At 44.2% G+C, this 18,345-nt stretch overlaps 1 protein-coding gene across 4 annotated transcripts in view; it reads left to right on the forward strand.

Moving 5' to 3' along the window:
• The window catches only part of OSBPL5 (oxysterol binding protein like 5), a 173,451-nt gene that overhangs the window by 37,717 nt on the left and 117,389 nt on the right, over positions 1 to 18,345 (forward strand). The window contains exon 1 of one of the 4 annotated variants that reach the window (XM_066551723.1): positions 242 to 534. The exons of 2 other annotated variants lie outside the window; for them this stretch is intronic. The gene's annotated coding sequence lies outside the window, so the exon portion shown is untranslated. Of the gene's footprint in view, positions 1 to 241; positions 535 to 1,099; positions 1,173 to 18,345 lie in introns of those variants that run through there. One more of the 4 variants, XM_066551724.1, reaches the window with a different exon arrangement.

The raw sequence follows: 18,345 nt of genomic DNA on the forward strand, positions 1-18,345 counted from the left end.
GTGATGTAAGTCAGACTCATGTTGGTCACATTATCCCCTCATGTGATTTTTGGTTTCAGAAAGTTTGGGTGCCTTTTAACTTCGCTACATCTCTTCCCATGGAGTTGAAGGAGGTGTGAAGTCCTGTTTGGCTTCCTATTCTCGGTCCAGTGCTGAACCGTGGGACCTGCAGAGTGGAGGAGAGAGGAAGCATCAGTTAAATGCGTGTGGCTGGGTCGTTTTCTGCCGTGATGCTTTACCAGATACTCTGCTGCCTGTAAAATCATGCCTCCCCCGAAGGGCAGGCAGGCTGAGACCAGGGATGTGATGATTGGACTGTCCTCCTCGTCTGGAGGAGCTTAGGGGTCCGCGCTTGCCATGGGATTGATTTTTCGCTCTGGATGCACAGGCGAAGCTGGGAGCGCGCCCAGCTGCGTGTCAGGGCTGCATATTGCATGGGCGCCTTTGAGCCACGGCGTCGGCGGAGGCGTGTGGCTGGATGCTGAGACAAAGTGCTCCTGCAGCTGCAGGGCTTCAGCGTGGTGATTCCTCCAGGTTGGCTTTTCTCCATTATCTTGCGCGTGGCGTCAGTGAACCCCAGGGAGGGCTTGCTGCTTGCTGGCCGGGGGGTCCGCCTGATTCTTGTTTAAGGGGTTGGTGGTTTTGCTTTATTTACTCTGCCTCGGCTTCGGGCTCTCCCTGTGCCGAGGAGAAGAAAGACACGAACTGCGGGGAGTGCGGGGGGGAATAACAAACCGAAGGGAGCCGAGCTCCGGCCGGGAGAGGCCGAGGCGCTCCCCGGGGCGCTCCCGCGGGGAGCCGAGCACCGCGCCCGCTCCGCGCCGATCCCGCCCGGATTTTGCACGTTTCCTTCTCCCTTTCTTTTTTTCCTCCCCTCTCCTCCGTTTTTATTTTTTCGCCCTCTATTTTTCTTCTCCATTCCCCCCCTCTCTTCCCTCCCTCTCTCCCTAGCGTGGTTGGATCAGTCTTTTGGTATTTCCTGCCGCCGCCTCCCCCGAGCAGCTGTCCGGCCGCGGCCCGGCGCTGCGCGCTTTCCGTGCCGCCGGGGGAGCGGCTCGGCGGGGCCCACGCGTGTCCCCGCTCCCGTCCCACGCGTGTCCCGGCGATGCGGCGGCGGCGGGGCGCGGCGTGCTGAGCGCGGCACCGCGCGGGGGCTCGGCCGCCCCGGCCAGGTAAGAGGCACCGGACATCCCCACCTCCCCCTAAAATCCACGTCCTCCCCCGAATCCCCGAAGCCATCCTCCCCAAAATATCCTATAAAAGCAAATACCGCCCCCCCTCCCTGCCCTAAATTATTCCAATAAATCCTCCGCCTCCCATGCTAGCTGTTCTTCCTGTCCCCCGCGCTGCCAGGCTGCCTATTTTTAAGTATAACGTGGTACCCCGGAGTCGGCTTGCGGGCGGCGTGATTTCAGCGAGGGTCTGAGCGCTGGCAGCTCTGGGAGGGTACCCTGCCGCCTGTGCCCGTGCTTTGTGCCCAGGCTGTGCGTCGCCGCTTCTACGTGTGCCTTTTTTGGGGTTTGGCGACGGGAGCTGTGGGGTGGTTCCCCTTGCCCCCCGACTTCTCGGCATGGCAGGGCTGGGGAGCCAGCAAGCGGCCGGTGTGGCGTGTGGGATGGCGTGCTGTCAAGGAGACCTGATTTCTTTAGACATGTGGGCATATCTGGTAGGTGGAACGCATTTTTAATGTACTTCTTCCAGCGTGGTGAGGAACTAGTAAGGAGACTGCGCTGTTACTAATTGGCTACATTTAATTGACAATAGTAATTACCTTTCCTATAGGTGCTTGTACAGATACCATGGTGGAGACCATAGGCATTGCTATCTAAAAGCCAGATTTTGGAAACCTGAGTTTAGAAATGCTTGTAGCTTGCACTAAGTGAAGCAAGGCAGCATTCCTAGAGAAATAAACACATAAGCACATGTGACTGACTCTTGGATCAGAAACCGTATATTTCAAGTGCTATGCAAACCTAGAGCATTGTAGTGTGAAACAATTGTTTAACATAAGTGAGGGGGAAAGTTCTTTAAACTGCGTAGCAACCTCCTCACTTCATCCAGGTGCAGCCGTATCTTTGTTGTCAAAATATTCCTTCCCCCTCTTTGCACTGATGTAGGAGATAGCAACAGCATTCAGCAATGTCTGTACAGCAGAGAACAGCCATTGCACTGGATGTGTCCCCAGCTGCCACCTTTCCTCCTTGGCAGCAAGTTTTCAAAAAGGTGTGAGTGGGGAGGGAGAGACAGAAGCCTCAAGCCAGGCTCTGTGTGTGGTAAGTTCTCTTCCCCAAAGAGGAGAATGGGTCTTCTCAGCTGGGCAGTTCCCAGCAGGATGGTAGTGACCCTGGGAGTATCCCCACCCCAGCAGGGCAAGGAGGGGGACAGAGCTGGGCCAAAAGGACCTGGGGCAGCAAGGGAGTCAGATTCAGCTCCAGGGGTTACTTTGTGGTATTGTTGATGGAGGTACAGACAGCAGCTCTCTGACTCAAGGAGAAAATACAGGCCATAGTCCTGCCCACTGCCTATTCTGGTTTGAAGAGGACAGTGTGAACCTAAGGAATGATTTAATCATGGTGATGCATGAAAGTAACTGAAAGGCGGATTTACTGCTCTAATCTTTTCATGGTGCTTAATTTAATTTTCATGTGCTTTATTGCAACACTGATTCATCAGGTGAGTGGGAGGGAGGCTTGCAGAGTACAGGTGGTTCAGTTTCCATTACTGGATTAGATATTGCTCAAGGTGCTTTCTTGGCTACAGCAGGAGAAAAATGGCTCTGTGTCTGATACAGTGTTGTGGTTTGGAATCAGGATATCTCTAGGGAAAGGCCATTCCTATAATCTGTAGTATGCAGTGTTTGAAATCAGTGTGCCGTGCTCAGAGCAAAACTGAGACTCGACTAATTCTTATTATGTTCATAGATCATAAAAATTTCAGTTAAGCTAATCTGAATTGGGTTGGACTCGCTCCATGTCCAAGGGAGCTGTTATCTGCTGGAGGCAATTGGGAGGTTGTTAGCGTTGCCACTGCTGAAGGTCTTTTTGTGCTGGATCTGGGGCTGAAGAGGTAAAAATGAAACTGCCCTGAAGTGTGTCAGCAGGGCCCTGCTGCCTCTGAGCTGCAGAGCACAGACCTCCCTCTGCAACTGCCGAGATTTCTGCTATTTGATCTCCTGTTTTATTTGGGGGGAAAGCTGCATTTAGTGTTTTGTCTCCTGACCTCCCTGCCTTTGGAGCATTAACAGCACAGTGTTTTCTCAGCCAGAAATGCTGCTCCTCACGCCTCCAGTCCTCAACATGAGATGTCTCTGGCAGCACTTTGTAGGTGTTTGTGCATGCCTGCTGTGGTTACTAAGGTAAAGGAAACACAAGAAGTAGCTCAGGGAATGGGAACAATCCAAATGCCAAATACACATAGGTTTTTGGCAGGAATGACAGTGACCTGCTCTGCCAGCATGTCTCAGTGTGGGTCTGGGCTTGCTCACTCCTCATGCAGGCTGCTGATTGTCACTGCTGGTGTTTATGATGTGCTATGGAGCATCAAGCATCTTGAGACTGAGCAAACTCCTCCCAGGTGCTCCTCAGCCCTCATTTTGGAGCTGTGTGGTTGTGGTGTATTTAATTGTACAGGGCTGTGTCTAAATCACAGGTTCTGCCTTCATCCCAGCTCCTCCCCACCACTGTGGCTCTTTCTGGTCATGCAATGAAGGGGGAAGGAGACAACCATCCTGAAAAACACCCTTTTGATAAGTAGCTGCTGAGCCTCTGTGGGGAGGACTAAGGAGCAGTGTACAACCTGCCCAGGTTTCCACATTTCTCAATTATTGGAATACTCTTTCTCTGCTCAAGGCATGGGAGTGTTGTCCTTGCATCGGGCTCTAGGTACTGCATATGCATCTGTGTAACACAAAAAGATCAAGGGACTAAAGGGGAATATTCTGCAAAATTGAAAGCAGCTAACACCAGGCTAGTAAGAGTTACCTGTAAATGGTTTCTGCCCATCACAGAAGGAGAGTGATGTGAAAGAGGGATTAGGGTTAGAAGGTTAGAATAGTCCAGCTGCTTGTGTGGTGGTATTTTTTAATTTCTTTCAAGCTGCATAAAAAACATGGGCATATCCCTTGTTCTTTAGTCTCAGTTTTCTGTAGTGTCTTTAGTTGAAATGATGCCATTTTTTCCTTTATGCCCCTTTCACATTGAAGGATTTATAGGTATATAAATCAAAGTCTGAATTGAAAAGGCTCAATTCTCCTCTTTGTTTAATAAACAGCCAGCTGTATACCTGGGCTTTCCTTTGCAGTGTGCCACTGAGGCCTGTGCTCTGTTCCAATATCAATAACTTTACTGTGCTGGCGGTTTTCTTGATAGTAGTTTTTCTATGTGTTTTGTTAAACTCCATGCCAAGCTTCAACTTACTGGGAATTGACTGCAGGGCTGTATGAGTTGGAGTGTTTTGGCAACCCGGTTACCATTCGCATGATTATAGCATCAGTGAAAAATTAACCAGCTAAAGGCAAAAGAGAAATACTTAAAGGCAAAAGAGAAATCCTTAATAAACTGGGACGTGTGCAACTCTCCTTGTGGGGAGGAGGGGGGAAACTCAACAAGGGGCTTGCCTGCTTCATCCTATCTAATCTGTCAGTGAATCAATCAATGTGAAATTGTACCCCCAAGGAATAATGTAATAGCTATTTTGTGTGTATTCCCAAACTGGAATGCTGCTGTAGTAGAGTCCTGAAGGGTGTGCTGTCTAAATCGATCAGCAGAAACCAAGATAAAAGCAGACTTGCTGCTGATCTATCAGATGTGGCAGAGAGGCATCGAGGGATGAAATGTCTCGTTCTGTGTCGAGTGCAAAGCTTAAATGTGAGCTTGGTCCTTCTGTGTCCCAGCACTTCAGGCACAAAAGCAGTGTACTGATAGCTCTCCTTCAGTTTTCTCTCAGCAAAATCATGAGATTGCTCTGAAAGGTACTTTAATTTTCATGCCAATGCATTTTGTTGCAGGCAACTGTCGTAGTGTCATTGTTCCATCCCACCTTCAGTGCTGCAGAGGCAGCTTGCCTTTTCTTACCTGTGTTGTTTGATGTCAATTGAGAGTGGAAAGTCTGTGCTAGCACTGCATTTTTGAATTGATTTGCTCTTAGGTTAAAATGATGGGGGTTCTCTCCTCACAGCAATAAATTGCCATGTCCCAATGAGGAGAGGAAGGGAATTCTGCTCCATTGCATGGTATGGGTAACTGTTGATCATTGTGAATAATCTTTGCAGAATGAAAAGAACAACTTAAATTTCTTTTGTGTTATTGTTTGGATATTTTTGCATGTTCTCTTTTTGCTATCACTTCAGCATCTGGAGAGAATCACTTTTATGTAGAAGTAGGAGGTGGCCAAGGCTTTTATACACCATATCAAACATTGCTCAGTTCATTCGGGCAGCTCTTGCTGGCTCATCTGTAAAATCCCTGAAATGTGAATGTGAAATTGCCACTGGAATTAATGCTCTGTCAGAGTGGTTATTCTGGCAAGCTCCTGGCATGGATGCAAATAAATGAGATTTCCATTTTATAAGATGAATGTTTGTCTTTTCTTTCTGTCTTGCCTTGAAAAAGAGCCTTGTGCACTGCTGCAAGCCTGACAGTTGCTGATGCAGTGAGTTATTTTTTTTACCTTACCTTACTAAGGAAAGTAATCTGGATTTGCAGATAATTTCATTTTCTTTCGTGTGTGGGTCAGACAGTTCGGGTCTAAACAGTATTTTTTTTTTTTTGGTAAATCTGTAAATCCTTATTTGGACTATGAAGGCTTTCAGTGGGCACTGAATGCACAGTACAAATATAGCATTAGTGGGCAAGGCAGTAATTTAAACTGCCTTCCATAGAGCTCTGTTATTGTAATCTAGAGCAGGACACAAGTGTGTTAAATATGAAATACACACTGTTTGTATTTTTCAGTTTCGTTTATAGTAGATTTTCTTCTTTCCTTTTTGACATCTGTCATTTGCCCCAGCCTCCTTGTCCTACTCTGCCTTTGTAACCTTTCTCATTCAAGAGGAGATAGAATGTATATAACCATGCGTAAATTTTGTTTTGTTTTAATTCAGGTTCAGTGGATGCAAACAAGACCCTATTTCTTGGCTGTTAAACATATTTTTCAGTGTTGTGGGTTTTTTTTTTTTGTTGTTTAGTTTTTTGTTGTTGTTGTTTTGGGTTTGGTTGTTTTTTGTTGGGTTTTTTTTGACTGATGAACCACCCAAGCTTTGTTGCCTGTAATCAAACTGCTGTTACTGCCTGAATTTCTCTCTGGACTCCAGGTCATGGGAGGCACCTTGGCACAGCTGCAGTCATTTATTAATACCTGCACTCATTTATTCCTACACCTATGCATTGCAGTAGACTTGGGGAGCTCCACTTGTGGACAAGGCTGGAGGCTGCTTAAACCAAGCCTAGACTGTCAGGCTTCTAACCTAGTTTTTCCCAAGCTGGTGTTCAAGTTCTGGCTTGTGGAATCCCTCAGCGTAGGTGCTGAAGGCTTTCTTTTCCAAGAGGGTGAGGTGTACTGAGAAGCTGGGAGGATCTCCTAGCCATGAGTATATCTGAGAAGTGCAGTGCAGGGTCTCTCATTTCTGAGTTCCCTGAGAAGGTACATGGCTAGGGTGTGTCAATATCAGCTTTCCATGTTTTTTTCATCCTCTCTCTGCCTGGATTGTGTTCTTTGGTGTCAAGGTCTCTTATTGGAAATTCACACAATATTTAGAGCAGTATTGTCTTGGATTTTGCTGGGCTGTTCTGTAATATAAATAAAACCAGTCTCATTATGTAAGCAAGATACTGAATAACTTGTGTAAAAGAGCTAAGACAGTGGGTGCAACAGTGGCAGTTTTATTCTCTTTGAACAGGTGCATGCCCATGAGGAAATAAGAGGTAGGTAGGTAGGGACCAAGTGAGAAACATTGAGCAATAACAGACTGTGACTCAGAAGCAATTTAACCATAATAATCCCCACAACACTAAAGGTTCTTTTTCCCAGAAATGCACAATATGCTTTTCTCTGCTATAAAGCTGTTGTCAGCTGACATCATTGTGTTAACATAAGACTTGCTGTTATCCACAAGATGCACAGTTAGCAGAGAGCACTTCCAGTGCTGGCTGCTGTGCTGGCTGCTAATTATTACTAATGTTCTCCCAATTGTTGAAAAACAATATATTCAAGATATTTCCTACTTAATATTTTATTCCTGATGGCTGGTAAGCTTATGTTGTGTTAAAAATAAGGCTTCTAATATCACTCCAAGTATTACCAACATTTGATTTATTTAGGAGAAAAGGACCATTTACCAAATGCCTCTCTTGAGTACCTGTTGTAGAGATGCTTTGTCTTTTTTTTTTTTTAATACTTTTTTTTAGAGTACCAGTGTGGAAATTTATGGCTTTTATTTTTTGTTTATCGTGACCCTCTCAAAGTCTGTGTGTTTTCCCATTGACTTCATGGCAGCCAAGTGCTTTTTATCCTCTATGTCTCTTGGAGAAATCACATTAATGATGTATCACTAGCCAGAGAGAGCTTTTGCTGAAAGCACACAAAGGCAATAATTTACCTTGTGATTTTATAAAAGGCAGACTTTTTTTCCCTCATATTAAAAAAGGAAGCTGTTGAAGTGAAGGAAACTGAACAGAGAATTGGTACTCAAGTACTATCTCTGCAATGTGAGAGGGACATTGCAATACCATTAATGAGATTCTCCCATTTTTCCTTGGAGATGTGGTATTGAATTTAGAAATAGATTTTGAACAATTTTCCACTGAACATCTCACTTTTCTCCTCATTGAATAGCTACAAACCCTTATTGTTTAATATCTATCTTCACTTTTAACTGATAGAGTTTCATAGAGGTAAGGTAATAGCTGTGAAAAGGTAGGACTTTTTCTAGACACTGTTTAATTTAGTGTAATTATATTAAGTGCTAAATTGAAAGAGGCTTTTCTAGTGAAGATGAGGGTAATGAATAGTTGTGTGTTATTACCATAGCCACAATGGGGGAAGGAAGAAGTGATTTAAGTTTTGCTTGAGACAGAAAAAAAGAAAACCTGCCCCAATGTGGTCCTTAATAATTAATTTTCCCCTCTCTATTGCTGACTCCCAGGTTTTGCTAGAAGAGTTTTCTGCCCTTGGGATGCAGCAGTTTATTAAAGGAATCAGCAGGCACTCCAAGTGAAAATGGCTGTGGAAATAGAGTGAAGAACCAGATTGCACCCTCCAGCCAAGCCTGGAGCTACGCAGGCAGGGGCACACACAGCAAATGCCATTGCAGCTCTGAAGGCACTGCAGTGTAGCATGGCTCCCCCGAGGCTCTGCTCCCTCTGTGCTTTGCCCACACTGCAGAGAAAGCTGTGGTTTGCTGCTCTTTTCTGCTTGGAGCAAGTTGCAACATCTCAAGTCCCCGGGCAGGTTGAGTGGGCGCACCCAGCTCTCTGCCATCCACCAGCACCCGCCCCTGCTGCTCTTCCCGCGCCAGAGCTGCGGCACCTTGTGCTGTTGCTTCCCTCCATTGGCCTTGTTTGAGAGCCTGGGCAAATCACAAGGTGTGCAGAGTTGTGTACCCCATGTAAAAACACACCAACTCACTGTCTTGGCATATTTGATGCGAGTGAGAATGGCATCTTTTATGCCACTTTTAACATGGAACTGCTGTAAGCACACCCTGCCTCTCCATGTGGATAGAAGTGTTCTATCTGGGGCAGGATTTGATTGTGTCCTTGGAAGTTGAAGCTGTTAAGGGGAAAACCAAAGCGTGTTCCCTCGTTTATTCACCTCTGTACCCTGGGGTCCAAGACTTTTCTGCAGTGTTTCCTGCACTGGCTTCTCTTGCTGTCCTGCTAGGACTGCTGCCAAGCTGATCTACAAGGACTTGTCCCATACAAGTGTTTATCTCCTGGGAGCTGCACTCATGGCATGCTCTTACCTCTCAAAGTCTATCAAGAGTGCGTGTGACTGTACTTGACACTTGTGATCTGGGCTAGATGTGAACCCCTAGGGAAAGGCAGCGTGTGAATTATTTAATCTCTTGAGCATTCCAGGCCCCTGTATAAAAAGCATTAAGAAATATGGGGCTTTCCCTTGCTTTAAGAGAAGGTCTGTGTTAGCCTTGCTTGAACTCTCAGAAAGTTGAGTATTTTGAGCACTAAAGTTCATACCATTGCTCTAAATTGATTGGAGTGCAATTACGGGGAACCAATGTAAGCAGTGTTTGCTCCCAGGTGGACCAGAAATATTCCTGATAAACCTTCTGTTTTCTTCCCTTCTCTCCCTCCTTCTCTTCTCCAGTCATTTGGCTCTCCTGGACGAGACAGGTTGAGGCAATGCAAGTAGGATAATTTTGTGGTTAGGGCATTTGGCTTTGAAATCAGGAGATCACTGTTAGTTCCTGCTTCCATCACAGGCCTCCTGTAGCTGTGGGGAGATTGCTTGCACCTCTGTGCCTCTGTCTGCACCGGAAAAATAACACAGTAAGTTTTGGGGTTGGGTTTTATTTATTTTCCTGTGTTGGCCTACAGGGCTCTGTTATGAGGGCAGGGAGAGGGTCTGATCTGTTCTTGGGGTTATTTGGCATTGTCTGCTGGCCCAGTTCCAGCCAGAGTATGCCTGTTTGCTCTCTGGATAAAGCTACTAGGAAGTCTTCAGGTGCATCTTTTTTCTTTCTTTTTTTATTCACTCAATTCTTTTGTCATGCTTTTTGCTTTCATTTAACATCAAAATTAAATGGTTGGTTAAGCAGAGCAGCTTTTAATAATGTGTAGAAAATGAGCTGAGCTGTACACATAGATGGTGCCCGTAGGAAGCCTGGAAGTATCCCATAGTGTTTTTAATGGGCCGTCCTACTGCACTGTGAGCTGTTGGCTCAGTGAGGCTGTCTTAGATGAGCTACAGATGAGACTCCCAGTACTGTAAATATCTGTGCCATTTAGCTTTGAGTACCAGGAAATGAAACAGCGTGGGAAATAAGAAAAAGGTTTATTTTACTGAAGCCAGTAAAACAATATTTTCTTCAGCCTGATTTGGAAGTGGACCTTAGAAAAGTTAAGTGGAGAAGAAATGCAGTGTTTTGGGACCAGAAGTGTTTAACAAGCAGCATGAGCTGCCCATTGCTGGCTGCTCTGCTGCTTGATTGCAGCACAGCGAGGTGCAGGGCTCAGGCAGCTGAGAAAGGCTCTTCAACAGTTGGCAGGGTGATCTCCTAAGGTGCTTATCTGGTGAGAAAGTGGGCTCAAGTAGGAAGGCTGGAGTCTGCTTTCTGGACAATGTAGCTTTTCTTTGCATCTTGGATGTTAAAGCCAGCTGTATCAGTCCTGTTGATCTCATTTGGCTTTGCATCTGCAAGGATTTTAGCCCGGGATTCTTACCTCTAGTAATTTCTGCTTCAATTACAGCATTTTCCTTAGGCAGGTAGGGTATTTTAATTTTTGGTGGTGATTCTTTTGTGCTCTTCAGAAATGTGTGGAAATGGTAGTTTTCTTTACAGTAAAAGATTTCTCTCTAATCTGGCATTTTTCTACCTTCTTTCTTCCAGCTTTCTGACATCTTTTCCCTCTAAGTGATTGCAGACTATGATCAGGTGATCCCTTACATGTCTTTGATTAGTTAAATAGGTTGAACATCTTAAATCTTATTGCAGTTGATTTAAGACTGGAGACAGCCTTATGGTTTTCTACTGGATCCTTTCCAATTTTTCATGCTGCTGCATTTCAGGTAAGGATGAAGATTGCATGTGCTATGTCAGCAGTGATCTTGCAGCTGTCAAAGACAGAAGTAAGGTTGCATTCTGGCTCTTGCTCTTTTTGTTCTTTCCCCCTTGTTTATGCTTCCAGGAACTGAGCAAACCCTGTTCACCCACGATATTGCACTTGGCATTCAGACTCTGTTAGTTATCTATAGTTCTTTATAAATCAGAGCTGTTTTGGAAAGCCAAGGTTTGTGTCTGGACAGGGAGGAGGGGGTGTTTTGGTCTGGTATGTGGCAACTCAAAGTTATTTATCATAGATTGTGCTCTCTGCACTTCAATAATCTGCTGACATTTTGCCAGTAATAAAAAGGTCAAGGAAAAAAGTTGCTTCCTACAAATCATGGCATTTGATTGTTCTCATTATTAAACAGAGCATGGTTTCCCTGGAACAAAATTTCAGCCATCCCCAGCTTCGTAAATGATAAATTGCCCGCTGGTACAAATGCATAAAAATGAAAAAGCAGCTTCCTTTTGATCTTGCTGGTCCCTATTCCAGTGATTTGTCCTTTCCTAAAGCAGGGTGTGGGGAAGATGCAAGAAGGAAGTGTCCCTTGGATGTTAAATACACTAGCAAAAAGAAATTATGCAAAGTTGACACTTGTAAAATGTAACATTTAGTTGATTTAAAGGGCCAAAATCTCTGTAGTCTAGGATTCACAAAATGTTGCATATTCCTAATTTTTAGGAATGGCTTTCCGTGTCACCTGCTAAGAATTCTGTGTTAGGTCCAAAGCACAATAATGCAGTTAAACAAAACATTGTATCCTCTCTTTTTTTTTTCTTTTTTTTTTCTTTTTTTTTTTTCCCTACAAACTTCCTCCTTGATTTTTGTCTCTGAGATGCCTGAGCTTGCAGCTGAAGGGCTGTTTTTCTTGTTACCTCAAGTGGTGCTTTGTGATACAGAGATCACTCTGTGTGAGGCAAGGCTCTGGATTAAATATAACAGCAGTGGCTGGGCAGTGGATAAGCATCAGGAGTCAAGTAGGAGATGCATGGACACCATCCATGGTGGGGAGCTTGGGTGGATGTGAGGGAGCTCAGAGGGAAAAGGTTACTGTTTGTGGGGGCAGGCTGATGAATGGTAGTGCTGTCAATTAGGGTAGTTTGTTGGTTTGCACAAGAAGCAGCAGAGTTGGTGTATTTTTGTTACAGAAAATTAACAAAAGTGTCTTGCAGAGTGTTGGCTTGTTTCTCTTGCAGCAGGATATTTGCTGCTACCCCTTCCCAGAGCATCTCTGTGGATACCTAAGAATGCACAGCTAAAAAAGCTGAATTATAACAATTATATGGCTATGGTGGACAGAGGAATTGTGTACTGCAGTTCTTACTGCCAAATTCAAAATTAATTTGAATGTCAATCCTTTCAAAAAAGGGAGTCTAGAAAGGTCTGTATTGGGGGAAATACAGCTTTTGTAGTCTCTGGCAGATAGAATCAGGTTTTTTTAGGTTTTAACAGTGTCATTACATCAAAGTCCAGCAGGCAGAAGCTGCATATTTATCTACCCAGGAATTCAATACTCCTATTAATTGGTGTTGGAAACAAGCCAAATCCACTTGAAATAGATTTATTTCAAAAAAATGCTGTTTTGCCATTTGAATTACTTCAGCCAAAGCACTCCTGGGCAACTTGGTGGGTTTTACTTTTTTACAGAGCATTATACATGTTGATCCTGGCCATGGCTGATGCCTTGTAAAATGCTGAAATGTGCTGGAGCTGGAGCAACCCATTGGCTGTGAGGGGGCTAAAGGAGCATTCCCAGCTTCCAGCCATCCCAAGGAATATGGGGAATCACCTTCATGCCTCCTCTTCTATATTTAAATGTTTCAAAAGGTTGTGCAGGATAATGTAGTGTGTTTCTGTACTTGCTTTGTATCAAACAGACATGCTGCTCCTTTTCACCCAGCAGATGTGTGCAGGGTACCTAAGCAGACTTAAGAGAAAGCCCCTAAAGGTTTGCATTTAGCACAAAAAGTACAAAATCTTCAGCTTTGCCTTTAAAGTAACTTTTCTAGGATGACTTACATCTGGAGGTCATTCTTTCCTCTCTATGCTCATTTCTACTGTAAGAAAGGATGCAGGTTTCCTTTGTGAAAGCATCCGGCGCTGCTGTGTTTGGGTTTGTGTGCTCATCCTCCTGCTCTCTGGAGTGTGTCTCTCACAGAATACAGTTATTTCTGCTCAAAATTCTTTGTTTAACCAGCACTGGCAGGCTGGGAGATAAAGGTGGAAACTTGGAACAGGACTGAAGAAATGGTCCTAATTTTAGGAAGGTTTGAGTGGAACAGGAAGGGAGCAGGTGGGCAGGATGCTCTGGGGCAAACACACAGTGAAATGTCGGTGCCTGTGTGCATGCAACAGTCACATCTTCCTTACAAGTCTGTTGGATTGATGTGACATTTCTCATTAATCAGACACCAGTGTTATCCTGGGAATTTCTGTGGCTTGTCTCCACCCCAGTTAAAACTGGACTTAATGAGCAGCTTCTGGAAAGTGAGGGAGAAAAATACGTCATGCCTGCCACTGTTTCCTTTCACAGCTCATTTACTGGGCCTTTTCTTGATATATTCAGTAGTTCTTCATAGACTTCAGAAGGGTTGTTTACAAGAGAAATTTATCAGGTTGCATTTTCTCATAAATGTAATTCAAGGAAATGTCTCCCACTGCTATTTAAAAACTAGTATGAAATCAGGCAGTTTTTTGCAGCTATCAGAGGCTATGTCAATGGCCATAGAAAACAAAGAGGGAGCCAAGGAAAGAAAGGCAGGGTAATACAATGGCATTTGAAATACTGTTTTGTTTTCATTCAGATATTTTTAGCTAATGGTGATTTTTTTTCTTTATGTGAGTTGATGTGTTGTGTCAGTGGTAGAAGCTGCCAGTGTAGATGTTTGTCCCAGGAAAAAGATACCAATTGACACTGAATACATTTCAGGGGCTGCTGGATAAAATTATGTTAAGAAATGCTTCAGCAACTCTCCAAAATCTAGATTAAAAATTGCAGCCCCAGTTAAATCAGGTTTTAATTAGTCTTACAGCAGCCCAGAGCCTTTGCTTTATTTCCACAGCTATCTTTCTGCAGCTTCAGGCACCCCTCTCAGGTAGACACGCTCCTTTGCTTTGTTTCCTGCAGTCCTTCCCGGGAGAAGTGATCTAAATACTTTCAAAGACACTGATTGATTGTTTCCAATCTCTCCTTGGCTTGAAATGGATTTTTGTCTTTTTGATTCTATATATCCAGTTAAGTTCTATATATATATGTTCTATATATCCAGTTAAATCCCACTGAAGTTATGTTGGTAGTGGGGGGACACTGGGGAATGGGCAAAGGTGGATGATGGGAACAAGTAGAAAATCAAGGCTGTGTGTGGTACTCATGGCTTGAATATATAAAGGCATAATCTTCATATACATTTGGGCTGTCTTTGTAGTCCAGTTTCTCTGGGTCTTGAAGATTTCATGGACTGACAGTGTGATGCAATGCTGGGGACTTGCCATGTTTGTAGGTGCAAGCAGGACATGCCCTTTACTAGGTCTTCATGAGTTTTCTGGTATTCTACAGAAAAGCTGCTCTAGAAGAGTAAAATTATGCAAAATGTGTGTAAAAACAGGCCCTGAGTCTCCCAGGGCATGCAGAGTACAGGTGCCTTGTGCTGAAAAAGTTTTCTTCCCTGCAGTTCTATTTGCTAAGCCCTCCAGAATGGTATATATTCAGCACTGTCTGTTCTGGAGCAAGCAAACTGGGAGCAGTTCCACAGCATCTTAAAAAAAAAAGTAGCACTAGAGGCACGCACAAAAAAAAATCCCATTCCTTGCTGGATAAATGAAGGCAGCCCCAAGACTGCTATAATTTATATGCTTTCCTTTTTCAGTGCTGTCACTGGGGAAAATAACAGTGTGCCTGCTTGCTGTCCAGAGAGATGCTGTGCCAAAGCAAATAGTTGCAGCAAGTGGCAAGCAGAGAAGGCACCAAGGTATTTGATGGATGAGTGTTCCTCCCTCAAGCAGAGAGGAACATTTGTGAGAAACTAGTAATATACTGTGGTTGAAATGGCCCATTCAGGGTATAAAATTCCCAGTCAAGTTGCCCAGGAGAGAGTTGGACAGCTGGTGTAGGAGCAGAAATCACTGCAGATAAATCAGGTTGGCATCTAATTGATTGTGGGCCCTGGACAGGCCCTGTTAGTTTTTTTTCCTCTGGTGGATGAAGTCAGGAAAGATTTCACCGTGTGATGACTGACATTTGTTCCCCCCAGCTTCTTGCCTTCCTCTTACAGCTGCCTCAGTTCAAGAGAAACAAGATGCTTGTCCTGTTTTGCTGCTGTTAGATTTGGCATTGCAGCAGTGTTCCCAAGTCCTTATCCTGTCCAGTCATGGCAAGGAGCTGCTCAGACAGGTCCCAGAGCTGGTGGTGTGGGGCAGCATTAAGCTGGATGGAGAGCTGCAGCATCGCTGTGGGTGAGCATGGCTGCTGAAGAGCTCTCCAGAAGTGGGAGCAGTTCCAGCTGGCTGTGAGGGTGGAGGCAGGCTCCTGTGCTGTAATTACAAAGGCTGGTGTTTAATTGCTGCTTCCTGCTTCAGAGGTGTGCTGTAAATTAAGAAGGTGCTTTACGATAGTGGCATTTAACTTCTTTCTGTCATCTGCTTTCATTTTAGTTGATCTGGGCTGGGATTTCTCAAGGGAGGTTTCCTGTGCTCTGTAAATCCCTTGAAAGTGTGTGGGCACTGGGTTCTTAGCTCTCTGGAGGTGACTTGATGTTCCCTCTAAGCCAGGATAGTTGGGCTCTTCTGCACATCTGTTTGTGCAAGACCACTGTGTCCTACATATAAAATCCAGGGACTAGTTGAGCTGATGCAAGAGGAAGCTGGTCCATCTCCTCTGTGTTTCATAAACTGAGGAACATCCTGAGATGCTCTGTGATTGCTGGATGTAAGGGAAGAGGAGCGAGTGCACAGCTGGAGGGATGTGCAGTTCAGTGGGGCATTGAACTGCAGCCCTTTAAAGATTGCTGAAGGGAGAGCGGGCAAAATAGTGCCCTATTTTGGGGCTGCTAGCTCTTCTTCCAGCTTTCTTTTTCTAAATTTAAATGAGACAAAGACCAATTCAAGGCTGGAGAGATAGGTTGCACATTCACTACGTGTTCAAAATTCAAGCTCTGGTGTGTGGGTATAGTCAAAATAGCTGTGACGATGCTTCTCGAAAAATACCTTGCTCATCCATTTGTTAGCGATAATATTAAAGATTCAGGAAAATTTCATCGGTCTTGGAGATCTCAAGGATGTTAGAAATTGTGAAGCTCAGTTTAAAAATAGGAACTTCAGGGAGGGGGGTTAAGAATCCTTCTTTACTGCTAAATTTTTAAAGTTCAAGCTCCTGTTCCACACACACGTCCAAGCTTTTCTTTCTCCAAGGAAAAGGTTGGACTTTTTTCAGGTTTTACTGACAAACAAACACTTTTTCGAAGCAGTCCCCTGAGGTTTAACACCAAAAAAAAAATTGTGAAATTGGTTACAGAATGTCAAATCATGGCAGCCCTAGTTGAAACACACAACAGAGACAATATCTCTTTAGTATCCTCTTTTGCACTCCCAATAATTGCCAGAGGAAGGTGTTTGTTCGTGTGCAGGACAAATTGGACTTAGCTCCAAGATAATGCCATGGATGGGTCATAGGCCTCCCACTGGTGTGTGAGCTGTGTGGATATGTGCAGATAAGAGCATTGGATATAGGTTTGTCCAGGTGCTCCTCCACATTGCTCTGTTCCCAGGGGCAGGCAGAGTTTGTAGCTATGTGCTTAAACTGCCTCTGGTGCTTGGAGTAGGACACCCAAAGGTGCTTTTTATCCAGCTCTGTGCTGTGCCTTCCTTTGCTGGCTGTAATTGGCAGGCTTTATTCAGGAAAACACTCTGGCCAGTTGGTGTGGTGGTAATTAAAGTCACTGTTATATGTTATAATACTGTGTGTTGTGTACTCTTTGGAGGAGGAAGGGAAAATAGGTGAGGAAGTGGTAGCTTTGAAGAAGAGGAGTGGTTGTGCCAATTATCCTGGATGAGTTGTTCAGTGACAGTTAATCCATGTGAGTGAAAACAAGTCCTCTGTGATGGAGTGCCAAGGTCAGGAATTTGAGCTCTGTTTGAAGAGTGAAAGTTACAATCTTGCTGGATTAGAGTTCCTTAGAAGAAAACATCTCTTGAAAAATTGAAGCAGTGCTTTTCCCACTGTGTCATCCATGTAGTCTTCTCTCTTTTTCATGACCAGAAAAGGACAATGGCAGAGGAGTGTTAAGACCCCCTTAGATGAGTTATTCCACAACTCAGGGGTGTGACACAGTGGGTTTGTGAAACTTGTCTCAGAGTATGTCCATGTTCATGCCTTTAGGTGCAGTCTGCCAGGGGACATCATCCAGTGTGTACACTTGATTTTGCAGGAGGACAACTACTGCAAAGATACATTATACTTTGCCATCCCTGGTGTCAACATAGCTGATCTGATTTATACCACCTGGAGCTTCTGTTCAGTATGCTGCTACATTTTTAGCAGGTGGAAAATGGTCAGATTCAGAAAGGTGGCTGATGTGATTTTGTTTGTGTTTTCTCATGTTGCAAACAGGATTGAGTCAGGACTCAATGTTGGAGGTTTAGCTACATTTGCAATACAGTTCTAGTAGCTGGTAGTTTGGGGTATCTGGTTCACCCATATGAATCTCTCTATTGTGCAGAACAAGGTCATTTTCCTTTCTGTCTGCTTTCTGTTTATTTAACCAGCCACTATCTTGTAAACATTTTGTTCGATATCTGTGGCATCATTTTCGGTTCACTTCATATGTGGGTTATATGTATTTATCCATGTCCCCCTGCCCACCTCTCCACCCCCTCATTGTTAGTGGATATGTTCTGTAGGCTATCCAGAGATTGACATTTCATTTTAGTCTCTGAAAAATGATGCTATTGGTTCCATGATAGACTGCAGTTTGTAGGACATGTGATCAGTGATGCTGAGCAAGGAGACACCCCTTCATCTCATTATATTGACCTTGCTGACACATAATCACACCCACTGTAGTATGTACTAGTGCCGTGTATCCATAGCAGAATATAAATACAGTACTTTCTGTATATAGCTTTTTTCTTTAATGTAGTAATGTTGTGTAAATGGCACTGTTTTCCTGCAGAGATTGCTATCTGCCTGTGCAAACAAACATGTAAGGCCTTGGATTTGGAATTTCATTGACTTCATTATCCACTTATATTGGTGTGCTTGAGCAAACAAGTCTCCAGTAAAAAAAAAAGGCATAATGTAATTTACACATGCCTCTCCTAGGAAGTGTTTGTATGGAAGGCAGTTGTTGGGCCTTAACGGTACCTGTGAGCATTAAGTTCATTGAAAGAACCAAGTTGGATGGGTATTGGTCCTTGCACCATCAGTACCTCTAGTGCAGTGTGAAAATAAACACTGAGGACATTAATTCCTTTGGAAATGGCTCCCAGTAACTTCTTTCCTTATTGCTGATCCATCTGGGGAAAGTTGTTACCATTTGACTCTTTTCTAACTTACCCATAAGTAATTTAC

The sequence above is a fragment of the Molothrus aeneus genome, chromosome 6 (genome assembly GCF_037042795.1).
Source record: "Molothrus aeneus isolate 106 chromosome 6, BPBGC_Maene_1.0, whole genome shotgun sequence".
Lineage (NCBI taxonomy): Eukaryota > Metazoa > Chordata > Aves > Passeriformes > Icteridae > Molothrus > Molothrus aeneus.